The sequence below is a fragment of the Myxine glutinosa genome, chromosome 2, assembly GCF_964187855.1.
Source record: "Myxine glutinosa chromosome 2, kmMyxGlut1.1, whole genome shotgun sequence".
Taxonomy (NCBI): Eukaryota; Metazoa; Chordata; class Myxini; order Myxiniformes; family Myxinidae; genus Myxine; species Myxine glutinosa.
Genome location: NC_136262.1, coordinates 124,980,853 through 124,995,259, shown reverse-complemented (window position 1 = coordinate 124,995,259; position 14,407 = coordinate 124,980,853). Strand labels below are relative to the sequence as shown.

At 44.8% G+C, this 14,407-nt stretch overlaps 1 long non-coding RNA gene across 1 annotated transcript; it reads left to right on the top strand.

The window, feature by feature from the left end:
- Window positions 1-2,335: 2,335 nt before the first annotated feature.
- Window positions 2,336-10,591, top strand: LOC144890911 (uncharacterized). The gene is made up of 2 exons (XR_013622575.1): window positions 2,336-2,455; window positions 10,391-10,591. It is a non-coding gene; the product is annotated as an uncharacterized LOC144890911 (long non-coding RNA).
- The last annotated feature ends 3,816 nt before the right edge of the window (window positions 10,592-14,407 follow it).

Sequence of the window (14,407 nt, the reverse complement as noted above, 5' to 3'; positions counted from 1 at the left end):
AATTTTTTTCAGTGATTCTTCATAATTGAGTGATCGGGCCAAAAACGATATATATCACGATATCTCAAAAACCTGTGGACAGATGCCAACAAAACTTGGTGGACAGGTTGAGTATGTGACAAAGACGAATGGATTCAATTTTGGTGAAGATGCGGATCCGGATGCGGATCCGGATGCGAGAATTATTAAGTGATTCTTCATAATTCAGTGATAGGGCCAAAAACTATATAATTATATCACGATATTTCAAAAGGTTGTGGACAGATTCGGACCATAGATGGTGGACAGGGTATGTGACAAAGATCAATTCATTCAGTTTTGGTGAAGATCCGGATCTGGATTCGGATACGAGAATTTTTAAGTGATTCTTCATAATTTGGTGATAGGGCCAAAAACTATATATATCACGGTATTTCAAAAAGTTGTGGTCAGATTATGACAAACCTTGGTGGATGAGTTGGTTTGGTGACAATAACAAGCTGATTAAATGTTGGTGCAATTTCGAATCCAGATCCGGCCTATCAGTGGATACCAAGGTTAAACTGTTCAGCCTGGCAGAGGTATGCTCTACCGAGTACCCATCTAGTTGTTAATGTAAAATATGTTGTTGCTCAGTGGAATGTGACCACCCACTGGTTGCAGTTGGACAACTATGCCCCTAAAAGCTCCAAGTCAGCCAATGTACACCCAGAGTCATGGAGCCGGTTTGGGCCAGGATTCAGAATGTTCTGAGTAAATCGGCCATTCGAACAAATTTGAGAGAAACATCACTCGTGCCATAATGTTGGGAATAAAAAAAACAACTCTGAATTTACAGACTTTTCCCAAATGACTTTACTAACTTATACAAAACTAACTTTGACGAAGTGAATATAAAGAAGCAACAGTTCACCAACACGTGTCTGTGCGATCTCTGAATTCTGACAGGGCAGTCACGGCACGTGAGCATGTTAAGATGTATAAACCACATGATGGTCTACTTGGTGGTACAGTGAGCAGTATAGGTAGTTGTCACTGCTTTATAATCAGAACACAATGTACCTACTGTTTATGGTTGACTTGACGATGTAGTGAGCAGTAGATACAGACACCGACTTCTCCATGAAGGCAATTATGATGGAAATGGTCTGGCAGGATGGCCTTGACGTACACACTCACCTCTAAGCTCTCCCTGGTAGCCTCGGTTCAAATCTCTACCCAGCTATAAACTGCCATCCTGGTGTTGCACATGTAGGGTAATTCATTAATGTGTGCGCCCTCAAATGGACATTAAGCAGCAATCCCGTGTGCCATCAGTACCATGAACAAATTACAGATTCCTATCCTAACATATGGGGGCATCAGCAGCACAGCCACTCTCACTCTCAGCAATGATGCAACCAGTAGTCTCTGGCCGCATACAAAATGAATGAATGATGGCGAGGCCAAAGTAGAAGTCTTTGTTTGGTGTCTCTGCACAAGCATTCCTGTTTGAAGTCGTGACATCACCCTCGCCATGTCCGATCACTCCTGCCCGCTGTGGTGCATCACCCACACGCCCCACCTTGAGGTTCCAAGACTTGCATAAACAGCTTGAGCCCAATTAAGGGTCCTCTGGACAGCTGAGTCAATGCCAATGAAGCTGGAGATCTGATGAAGATCGAACCTCAGAGGATCGTCGTTTAGAAGGGGAAACCAATGTGATGTCATCCTTGCTAAGTGACGTCACCAACGTCTCTATCCTTGATGAAACTTTGTCTGTGTCTCGATATCCTCTTCTCTTATGACTCCTCGGTCATCGTCTCTTTTTTTCCTGAATGAACCAGGCACGCCCCTCAACCTCAAGGGTCAACCACACAATTGCCTCCACTGTATTTCCAAGGCCCAAACCTGCTCGGGCACTATTTCACTTACCTGGGCGAATACCTGCCCAGCCACTGAAACCTTCTCTTGTCCAACAACGATGGCAATGATTGAGTCTGAACATGGTGAGGTGCTAATTGTTTGCAATGTGTACCATTGGTGTGTGTACCAAATTAGAAGTCCCACAACAACAGTAATTGCTCCATCAAACCATTCCAACTCGATCAAAGCAAAAGATCAAAACAAAATTCAGAAATTCTCATTTTCACAACAATGTTCTGAGAAATGCTGAGTGGAGGAAAAGTTTGTAATTGGTATTGTTTGTGATTATCGAATGAAGTAAAGCGACCATAAACATTCACGGGGTAGTTGTTGCTTTGTTGTTGTTTATATGCACAGAGGTCTGAATATGTTGGTGAAGTTAAACTTCTAATGTGTAAATAAATGCCTTGTGATTGTAGATTGTCCCGGAACAGGTTGAAGGCCAATGATAGCGGCTGGTGTCTCTGTAATGAGGAGGGCCTGAAGGTGATTTGGAATGCAGCCTGTTGCTGCTGGTTGCATCATTGCTGGGAGCACAGATGTGCTGCTGATGCAGTGCCCCCTCTTACCAGTAAGCTGCTACTCTTTTTGACGATTCAGGCTGAATCAACCCACCTGGTGTTATTTAATAGCGCGACAGTGGCTCAAACTCAAGACCCTGAGATCTTAAGGCAGCCAACACCTCCTATAGTCACACCGAAGACCCGAAGATCTCAAAGCAGCCACCTTAACTGTTAAGCCAACATCTCATATAGTCACAGCGAAGACCCTAAGATCTCAAAGCAGCCACCTTAACTGTTAAGCCAACACCAATCCTATAGTCACACCCAAGACCCTAAGATCTCAAAGCAGCCACCCTAACTGTTAAGCCAACACCAATCCTGTAGTCACACCCAAGACCCTAAGATCTCAAAGCAGCCACCCTAACTGTTAAGCCAACACCAATCCTGTAGTCACACCCAAGACCCTAAGATCTCAAAGCAGCCACCTTAACTGTTAAGCCAACACCAATCCTATAGTCACACTGAAGACGTTAAGATCTTAAGGCAGCCATCTTAACCGGTTAACACCAAGCCTACAGTCACACACATTAATTGTTCCTTAAACTCTGATGAAAAGTCCTTCACTTCTCACCAAGTAGCACCGAAGACCCCAAAAGGAAGGGACAAACGTTGTGACTGTATTTCCAGCCCATTTGCGTCACTCCTCTCGTTGTATCGTCTGACGTCACCAAGTTATTCCCTAAGCACCTTCCACAGGCTTGAACTATCTCCCAGGTTTATAATTAATGTCCTGTCATTTTTGCATTGTAGCAGAGCATCTTTTGGGGTTCAGGAATATCTGTGCAGTGCATGAGGGTGTCCAGGGAAATGAATGTTGTCATGAATGGCTATATTTAGTCCAAGTGAACACAATATAATGATTTGATAATAAACTCCTAATTGTTTTGCTGAAATACTGTGCACCACTTATGCAGGGTGCGGGGTGGCTAATCATGAAATGGAAGTGTAGCCAAAAGATCTGAATTCCATGTCACGTTTAATGAAGGATATCAAAGCTTGATGGTGAATTAAATGGGGGAATTGAAGTTGTTTGGCTTCTTGACAAAGGTTGTGCTGTGCATTGAAAGGCTGTTTCATGTATTTTGTTGACTGGCAACGGTACCCGCCCTATGGGCGGGGCTTCAATTGGGAGGTCCAAATGAAAAGGCAAAATATCAGAAATTTAAGGCTTTTTTTATTTTAAACGATTTATATAAACATCCGTTAAATCACATCACACGCAAATCATCAAAATCTCAACAGTATTTGTAGAATTTCAATAAAAGCCACATCACTGTTCATATCGGTAAATATTATTCCATAGTGTTTGGTGTTACGGATCGCGGATTTAGAGGAGTTACTATTCATGTCATTGCTTATTAATGTTTATTCTATTAAAGGTTGTTGTGGTTAAAGGATTAGAGAGGCTCCGGATAACAGGAGACCGGAAACGGGATAGTGAACCGGAAGAAGAAAAAGACACAAGGTCCGGGAGAAGCGGCCATCTTCTTCTCATCGCCCAGCTCCGACGCGAACGGTGTCGATATTGAGCAGCGTGGGGAACGCTGCGTTGGAAAGCCCGTCTGGCGAGAGGAGTTACCGGTGCGGGGTAATTACCGGTTACACGTCAAGTTGCCGTGGGTTCGTGCACGGAACTAAGCGTCCGGCACAGTTCGCCTCCACGTCTACAAGGACGCGTACGGGTCGCACCTTGGGCCTCGCGCGCTTTGCTTTGCCCGCTTTGCTTTACAAGGAGGTGTGCGCTGCAACAGCTGTTCCCGGTACGTGACGTGCACGTTTGGAGCACGTCAGCCAGGGGTCCGTTCAACCGCCCGTGTGCAGAGAAGTCGACCTTCACCCTGCTCTGGAGGGGCCCAGAGACATTGTGAGGGACAGTGACTATTGAGGGGTCGTGAGTGGGGAAAGGGGGGAAATATATGAGATGGCCATCTGAGTAATATTGTTGATTGATTGTTGAGTGTGGTTGATTGATTGGGAATATATAATCCATTAATCCGGATCCTTGGTGTGGGGGTTTCTTATTGACTTGAATTGTTGTGTCTTTCATATTGATTGCGTTACGAAAGCGTCTAAATCAGAGATCTTTCTGGTGGGGTCCTCCCATGGTCCGGGGGTCACCAAGACCAGGTAGTTACCGGGAGGACCACGTAACAGAATTGGGGGCTCGTCCAATTGAATTCCGGGATCTAAAATTGTATAACATAATAAAAGAATAATTTTTATTAATTAAAATTTATTAATTAATTATTAATTGGTAAATTTTTGAGAAATTGTGGTAAAGTCTTGGGTGAAGGTTAACAGGTGTTAACGATAGTCACCATGGCGTTTGTTGCACAGAACTTTGCGGTAACACCTAGTGAGGCACAGTTCCGAGCGTTACTAAAAGCGGACCTCTTGAAATTGGCCAAACATTTTAACTTGGAGGTCCGAACTAATTTGAGGAAGTCAGAGTTGCAGACCACGGTGATACAATCTATGGTGGGATTAGGAACATGGGACGAGTTAGCCTGGCAGTGGCTACCCGAAGAACCAGAAGACGTTGAGCTCCGGAAACTGGAGTTGCAATTACGGAGCCAGGAACGGATCAAAGACGAGGAAAGGAAAGCAGAAGCGAGGAGAGAAGAGAAACAAGCAGAGGAAAGGAGAGTGGAACGAGAACTCCAGGAAAGGTTAGAAGAAGAAGAAAGGAAAGCAGAAGAGAGGAGAGAAGAGAAACAAGCAGAGGAAAGGAGAGTGGAACGAGAACTCCAGGAAAGGTTAGAAAGGATGAAAACAGAGGAAAGGAAAGCAGAAAAGGAAAGAGCAGAAGAAGAAAGGAAAGCAGAAAAGGAAAGAGCAGAAGAGGAAAGGAAAGCAGAAGAGAGGAGAGAAGAGAAACAAGCAGAGGAAAGGAGAGTGGAACGAGAACTCCAGGAAAGGTTAGAAAGGCTGAAAACAGAGGAAAGGAAAGCAGAAAAGGAAAGAGCAGAAGAGGAAAGCAGAAGAGAGGAGAGAAGAGAAACAAGCAGAGGAAAGGAGAGTGGAACGAGAACTCCAGGAAAGGTTAGCAGAAGAAGAAAGGAAAGCAGAAAAGGAAAGAGCAGAAGAAGAAAGGAAAGCAGAAGAGAGGAGAGAAGAGAAACAAGCAGAGGAAAGGAGAGTGGAACGAGAACTCCAGGAAAGGTTAGAAGGGAGAAAAGCAGAGGAGAGGAGAGCTGCCAGGGAACTCGAAGCAGAGGAGAGAAAAGCCGAAAGGGAGTTGAAGGAATGTGATCTGGCGCTTCAGGAAGAGATTAAATTCAAGGAGCTGGATTTAATGAGAGATCGGGGAGAGGTACCACCCTTGCTGACGGGGTCAACACCTAGCCAGAACACCTGGGAGGTGGGCAGACATGTGAGGCTGGTTCCACCCTTCAGTGAAAAGGAGGTCGCTAAATTTTTTCCACACTTTGAGAAAGTGGCTCGACAGTTAAACTGGCCGGAGGAGGCCTGGACCATACTAGTGCAAAGTGTGCTGGTGGGTAAAGCTTAAGATATTTATGCGGCGCTACCAATGGACCAATGTGCAGATTATGAGGTATTGAAGAAGCACATTCTCAAAGCCTATGAGTTGGTTCCTGAAGCTTACCGGCAAAAATTCAGGAATGCCAGGAAGAGGGAGAGTGAGACCCATGTGGAGTTTGCCAGAGTGAAAGAAAACATGTTTGATCGGTGGTGTGAGTCGAAAGGAGTCGGGAACGACTTCGAAGCATTGCGTGACCTGATGCTGGTGGAGGAATTTCAACAGTGTCCACGAGGACATCAAAGTGTACCTGCAGGAAAAGAAAGTACCAAAGTTGTGGGACGCAGCCACCATGGCAGATGATTATGCCTTAACACACCGGATAGGGGTCCACACACCTAGCTCCTCGCCTAGACTTCATCAGGGGAGTTATGGAACACCCGGTGCGGAGAACGACAATACATGGCGGCGGCCTCGAGAGGATTATGGGGACAACGCGGATACCCCAACTGTTCGAAATCAGAGGGCTACGGGCCCAAGACAAACTTATTTCCCGGGGGGCCCGAGGCAGACCACGAGTTTTTCCTCCGGGCCTACTTGCGCCTTTTGCAAAAAACCTGGACACTTGATGTCCAGTTGTTACCTCATGAAAAGGGACAACCCAGAGCGGAGTCCGACTATTACAACTCCGAATGCGATGGCTAGCGTAAGAAATCGCCCACAGAAGAGTTACCAACCATTTATTTATGAGGGGTTTGTCTCACTCGAGGGAGACTTGACTAACCCAAGACCTGTTAGGGTATTGAGGGACACAGGAGCCCATCAATCCTTCATGCTTGAAGGCATTTTGCCATTGTCAAAGAGTACCGCAACTGGTGATAGTGTTCGGTTACAAGGGATCGGTGGCTGTGTTAGTGCCCCACTTCATGTCATCCATTTGGAATCCGATTTGGTGTCAGGACCGGTCACCGTCGGTTTACAAGCCACGCTTCCTGTAGAGGGGGTATCTGTGATTATCGGGAATGATTTGGCCGGGGGGCAAATTTATGGTAACCCGAGGGTGGGTAAAGAGCCCCGCAGGGGAAATAACACCACCCCAGCTCGGGATGGCGACAAAAGTTCCAAGTTATTCGTAGGGGGACTGAACTTCAACACAGAGGAAGAGGTTCTGACCTCTGTCTTCAACAGATATGGGCCGCTGGTGGAAGTGCGGGTGGTAAAAGACAGGGAAACGCAACAGTCAAGAGGGTTCGGCTTTGTCACATTTGCAAGCACGAGAGACGCCAGGGAGGCAGAGAAGAATTCGAATGGTAAGGATTTGGACATAACAGTAGGGAAGGCATTTCGTAGGCGTCGAGAGGTCTACAGAAGAGGACCACTTGGCGGTAGTTTTGGTGTTGGCAGCAGCCGATATTACTATGGAGGCTCCCAGAGTTACGGCATCTCCCGAAAGAAGGATTGGCAGAGGACTGGCCGAGAAGGAGACCGCCAGTCAGGGGACTGCTGGGACAAGGGGTCCCACCGTAACTGTTAGGAGTCCGGAGAAGTTGAAGCACTCTATATACGGCGGAGCCGCCGAGCCTGGGCTCCTACACGGGCTAACCGTGAACGCCACGTTCTTAAAAGGCGTCCCGGTAGGGAACGTTCCTACACGGACTAACCGTGAACTCCACGTTCTTAAAGGCGTCCATGTAATGAACTTTCCTCCCCGGACTAACCGTGAACCCCACATTCCTTAAGGCGTCCATGTAGTGAGTACTCAGCTGGGCCTCCATCCAAGAGCAACTAGAAGTGGTTGACGCTTGGTCTAGAGGGAATTACCTTGGAATCTCTGGGGGGTTTTGGTGAAAGTTTGTTGCTTTATTTTTGAGATGCGATAATTGTGCCCGGGGGGAACTGATGATTTGGGGTATCGGGTTGGTTTATCAAAGTTGGCCGGCACAGAAAGTTTTCACGGGGTTCAAACTTTCTTTCTTGAAGGGGGGGAGTGTTACGGATCCTGGATTTAGAAGAGTTACTATTCAGGTCATTGCTTATTAATGTTTATTCTATTAAAGGTTGTTGTGGTTAAAGGATTAGAGAGGCTCCGGATAACAGGAGACCGGAAACGGGATAGTGAACCGGAAGAAGAAAAAGACACAAGGTCCGGGAGAAGCGGCCATCTTCTTCTCATCGCCCAGCTCCGACGCTAGCGGTGTCGATATTGAGCAGCGTGGGGAACGCTGCGTTGGAAAGCCCGTCTGGCGAGAGGAGTTACCGGTGCGGGGTAATTACCGGTTACACGTCAAGTTGCCGTGGGTTCGTGCACGGAACCAAGCGTCCGGCACAGTTCGCCTCCACGTCTACAAGGACGCGTACGGGTCGCACCTTGGGCCTCGCGTGCTTTGCTTTGCCCGCTTTGCTTTACAAGGAGGTGTGCGCTGCAACAACTGTTCCCGGTACGTGACGTGCACGTTTGGAGCACGTCAGCCAGGGGTCCGTTCAACTGCCCGTGTGCAGAGAAGTCGACCTTCACCCTGGTCTGGAGGGGCCCAGAGACATTGTGAGGGACAGTGACTATTGAGGGGTCATGAGTGGGGAAAGGGGGGAAATATATGAGATGGCCATCTGAGTAATATTGTTGATTGATTGTTGAGTGTGGTTGATTGATTGGGAATATATAATCCATTAATCCGGATCCTTGGTGTGGGGGTTTCTTATTGACTTGAATTGTTGTGTCTTTCATATTGATTGCGTTACGAAAGCGTCTAAATCAGAGATCTTTCTGGCGGGGTCCTCCCACGGTCCGGGCGTCACCAAGACCAGGTAGTTACCGGGAGGACCACGTAACATTGGAAAAACTGAAAAAATTAAAAAAAATTGGAAATTGGAAAAATTGGAAAATTGGAAAAATTGGAAAAATTGGAAAATTGGAAAAAGTGGAAAATTGGAAAAATTGGAAAAATTGAAAAATTGGAAATTGGAAAAATTGGAAAATTGGAAATTGGAAAAAGTGGAAAATTGGAAAAACAATACAGCCTATTTTACTCCAGGGGGTCCCAGGATTACCCACCCAAAATTTCGTTGCGATCGCTTCAGCCGTTTTTGCGGTACCTGGGAACAGACGGACAGACAGACTGACAGACATTTGGTGAATTATAGTAAGATAAATGAGAAATAGTATGTGTATCATATTTACAACAGGCATTATTATCTTATATGGGTTTGCTAAGATGGTGCAGTGACATACTCACCTTTGAGCTGTTGGGCTGTATAGTCTGCTGGGTTCGATACCTGACCTGTCTCTAAACTGTCCAATTGGTGCTTTGCAGGATCCGCAGACGAGGCATTTTTTGTGTACATAGTCGAGGCTCATGGAAGACTTTGTACACTGAACAGATTAGGACATAACAGGTTGCAAAAGGAACAGTAGGGATAGGAGGAAGCACTAACAGCAGAACAGAAGGCCAAGATAGAATGAGATTGGACAAGCAAGGAATGAGGGGCAGGAGAGAATGCATGGGGTGGACAATATGGACACAGCAGGAAACTCCAAGGAGGGAAAACTGCAAATTTGGATGGAGGAGTGATTGGGGTTGGTTAACGAGGACAGAAAAAGGGAATAATCTTCAAGGCAAATGAAGCCAATTAATAAATAATCTTGATTGATCACAAAGTCCCTTGAAAGAATGTATGTCAGGTGTCCTATCTGCTAACACTGGAGAGTTCATCAAACATCTTACCCCACGCAGTGTTGAATTATATCATTCAAGTGAAATAAAATGATGATTGTAAAGGTGGTATAATAGAAATCCCAGAAGCTATTACACCACCTTATCTAACACATTACATTACAACTATCGGGGATTCCCCTTCGCGTTGGTTTCTACCTCCCAACGCAAGTCGGAGGCCAAATCTTCCCCATTCTTCCCTGCAACCCGAATTTGTCAGGACAGTGATGGTCATGGTCAGAGTGCCGATCGGTCTCGATGGACCGGCCCTCTCCTTCTCCCTTCTTCTCTCTCCCTCTCCCTTCTTCTCTCTCCCTCTCCCTTCTTCTCTCTCCCTCTACTTCTCCCTCTCCCTTTCCCTCTCCCTTCCCCTTTCCCTCTCCCTTCTTCTCTCTCTCCCTCTCCCTTCTTCTCTCTCTCCCTCTCCCTTCTTCTCTCTCTCCCTCTCCCTTCTTCTCTCTCCCTCTCCCTCTCTCTCTCCCTCTCTCTCCCCCTCTCTCTCCCCCTCTCTCTCCCCCTCTCTCTCCCTCTCTCTCCCTCTCTCTCTCCTCCTCTCTCACCTCCTCTCTCTCCTCCTCTCTCTCCCCCTCTCTCTTCCCCTCTCTCTCCCCCTCTCCCTCTCCCTCTAACTCTAACTCTGTCATGGCCCTGACTTCATGAAGATGGGGGTACACCATCCTCATGGATGTGGGGGGGGGGGGGGGGTCTTTGGATCCCTCCTGCAAGATTAATCGGCTGTTTCCGTGCTGCAGGCTTGGTCGGGAGAACTGCCTGGGGCTATACAACAACAACAACAACAACAACAACAACAACACGTTACATTAGTTCTTTGTGCCTGTTGTTTGTGTTCTTTATGACGTCCTTTAAAAAATTGTAAGTTCCTGTTTGGAATGATATTCCAATTTGCTTGACTGCCAGATGGGCAGTCGGAGTAAAAAATATCATCTCGCTTCTCTCTGCGCATCTTTTTACTCGTTTTTGAACACACCTGAGTGAGTTTTGATTTCAAATCCAAATCCTTTTGTACCGACCGATCTGTGTATGGCCATTAATTTCTTTCAATTGCAGTGATTGCAGTGACCCAGATTATCCCGGGAAGCGACGGTAGTGACGTCACTTCCCCCAAGCTCAGTGGCTGTGTAAGTGTTTGTCTCATTAGTGTGTGTGTGTGTGTGTGTGTGTGTGTGTGTGTGTGTGTGTGTGTGTGTGTGTGTGTGTGTGTGTGTGTGTGTGTGCTCTATTATGAGCCTTAGCCCATGTATTTAAAAAAAAAAACAATGCCTCATAGGTCATGGCTCATGGGTCATGGCTCATGGGTCATAGGTCATAAAAATAATATTTTAACGTGAGAAAAACTCACTTGTTAGATGAAACCATAAAAAAATATACAAAGTCGAGGCTCGTGGAAGAACTTGGACTTAGAACAGATCAGGGCAAAACATAACAAAAGGAACAGCTGGAGAAAGGGGGAATGCCAATAGCAGGGTGGAGGGAGACGGTGTACGGAGATGGACAAACAAGGGATGCAGGTAACCATGAGGGGTTAGGGGAGAATGCAAGGGGGGACAAGATGGATACATAAGGAACATTTTGGGAGGGTTGGGGATGATTTAACGGGTGTAGAAAAGATCATGGTTTTGGATAGGGGATGACCTGAGATGGCGGTAAACAGCTGTCTTGAAGACCTGGAGGGGGAAGAATTGGATCAGAGAGAGTGTGGAAGATGGATCCACAGGTGGGGAAAAATTTGTGAGTTTTATGAGTGTGATTGTGCAAGGTGGGCGGGGGGAGTGTTAGGGGGTCAATGGCTACTGCTACTTAAAAATGAAATACAAACTAGGTGCTGCTGTTGATGTTTGTGTTGGAAAATGTGCATCCGATCATTTGTGCTGCTTGTTTAATGTTTCTACCTTCGGCTTTGCGCAGCAATTTATTTTCTTCCCATTGTTCTCGCTCCTTCCGGTTGCGACCATCGTCGGCTAACAAGCACCGCTGACACTGACCCGACCCTGTGTTCCATTGTGTGAGAATCAAGAAGAAAAGGTAAATATACGGCGGCGGGGGTGATCATTGTGTACGAGACGAGCAGACAGGAAGGACTCACAATAAATCGCTTTCTGTGCTTTTGATTTGTGGGACGAAGCGTTGCTTTTTCCCACTCACAGCTTTCCCTTAATATTTCAAATGTAATGGCAGTTTTAACGAAGTCCATCAAAGCTGCTTAATTGAGCATTTTGACATGTACAGGACCATCTTGGGTCAACTTCTTAAAGGGACTGATGGAGCAGGTTGCAAGATAAACTAGGAAACGTTTGAAAAGGCAAGGCCCGTCCTCGTACGTTGGTATATATATATTTTTGTCTACAACATCGAGGCTCGTGTAAGAGCAAACATTGATCACAAAAAACAAACGGACGCAGAAGACGAAATAAAGGGAGCGGGAGACGAGATGGGGAGAGAGGGGGAAGCACACAAGTACAACATTTGAGAGCAGGGACATCGGGAGATCTGTAGGAGGGTTGAGGACTTGGGGGGAGGAGGCATGGGAAGGGGGTGGGTGGGAGAGGTAAAAATCTTCCCCATTGATGGACACTGCCAGAACTTCCAGGAAGTAAGTCGGTATTTCAAAAAAGTGGATCTGGGGTGAATTAATGGGGGTAGAAAAGATCAAGGTTTTGGATGGGGGAAGTTATTAGATGGTGGTGAACTGCTGTTTTAAAGACCTGGAGGGAGGAGTGGGATTGAAGAGAGTGAGGGAGTTTGTTCCAGAGGCGGGAGAAAAGAGGAATGAAAGAGTGAAGGTGACCAGAGAGCCTAGATTTTGGCAGTTTAACCACAAGAGGGTTGCAGGCAGATCTTGTGCGACCTGTAGGAATATTTGGGGGACGGAGCACAGAGAGAGCTGGGGGAGCAAGGCCGGAGAGGAGTCGCTAGAAGACAGAAAGACCACCAACCTGCCTGCGGTGAGTGAGTGAAAGGCCCTCAGAGTTAGCTTCATCGCGGGAGATTCCAATGATTCTGAAGTCTTCTATTAATATATAATATTTTATTATTAATATATAATAGTCTTCTATTATTCTGAAGAAGATTGAAACCTTCTATTCTGAAGTCTTCTATATTCAGAAATCTTCTTCTTTTTCTTTTCCCTATGCTCAAAATAACGAAAACAGTTTAAAAAGAAAAAATGCAAAATGAAAATTGATGATTTTATGTAGCCTTGACCTTTGAGCTTTAACAGTTTAACAGATCGAAAAAAAAAATCAGGTTCTAGCTTTTGATTGGTGAACCAATTCTGTGAACCAATATGCAAATTCTTAAAATTTCAGGTCAATCGGATGAAAATTTATGATTTTATGTGATGTTGACCTTTGACCTTTTGACCTTTTGTCCAAATTATTAATTTGCCTTCTCCATATTCTCATAATAAAGCTTTGTTGAAAATTTGATGACAAAACCCAAATGGTAAATTTAAATTTCAGGTTATTTGCATGAAAAATTGATAATTTTAGGTGACAGTGACCTTTAACCTTTTGACAAAATTATTAATTTGTTGTATCCATATTTAGGTGACACTGACCTTTAACATTTTGACCTTTTGATAAAATTATTAATTTGTTGTATCCATATCATAACAAAGCTTTGTTGAAAATTTGATGATAAAACCCAAATGGTAAATTTAAATTTCAGGTTATTTGCATGAAAAATTGATAATTTTAGGTGACAGTGACCTTTAACCTTTTGACAAAATTATTAATTTGTTGTATCCATATTTAGGTGACACTAACCTTTAACATTTTGACCTTTTGATAAAATTACTAATTTGTTGTATCCATATTTAGGTGACACTGACCTTTAACTTTTGACCTTTCGATCAAATTATTAATTTGTTGTATCCATATTATTATAATAAAGCTTTGTTGAAAATCTGATGACAAAACTCAAATGGTAAAAAGTTATGGCCCAGATCGGCCCACACAGACACACAGACAGACAGACAGACACAGACACACACACACACACAAACACACACGCACACAGACAGACACACAGGAGTTATTGCAAAACCCCGACTCCTGCTGCACAGGGGACGGGCTAATGATGGTCACAAATTTGTGTTGTTTGTTGGTATTTGAAGCATATGAAGATCCGAGAGCACCTGCCTGACACTCTTTAACCGTGTGTGTGTGTGTGTGTGTGTGTGTGTGTGTGTGTGTGTGTGCATTTTGGGAATGGATGCTATTTTTTTTACCTAAATTTTTCAACCTAAATGCTATTTTTTGATTCGTTAATTCTCCCAATAAACCAACAAATTTACACACTTAATATACTATAAGAATCCTAAAAACACATGCAACTCTTTACCCAACGTTCATCAGTTCATAGAACACCTTACCCCACGCTGTCTTGAGAAACAACTTGAGCAGCAAATTTGATTGGTTGTGATGACATATAATGCCATAATATTTTGTCCAGATACTGCTAGATGCAAAGGGTTTTGGAACTGTGAAAAAGGTGATTTGTGTTCTTCATTGTTCAAACATATAATTAAATTGAAATAAAATAAAAGAATTTAAAGGTTGTCGTAAAAAAAACAAGTACAAAAAGTTTTAATTAAAGCAAAAGCCGCGTCGATGTTACACAATGCCTAGATGCAGCTGTGCCTATAACATCGATGTTATAGGCACAGGACATTCCTATTGATTCGATTACTTGATGTTATTTTTGTGCAAAGTGAAAATATATCTCGGCAATTTCCCGTGTGTGGCGAC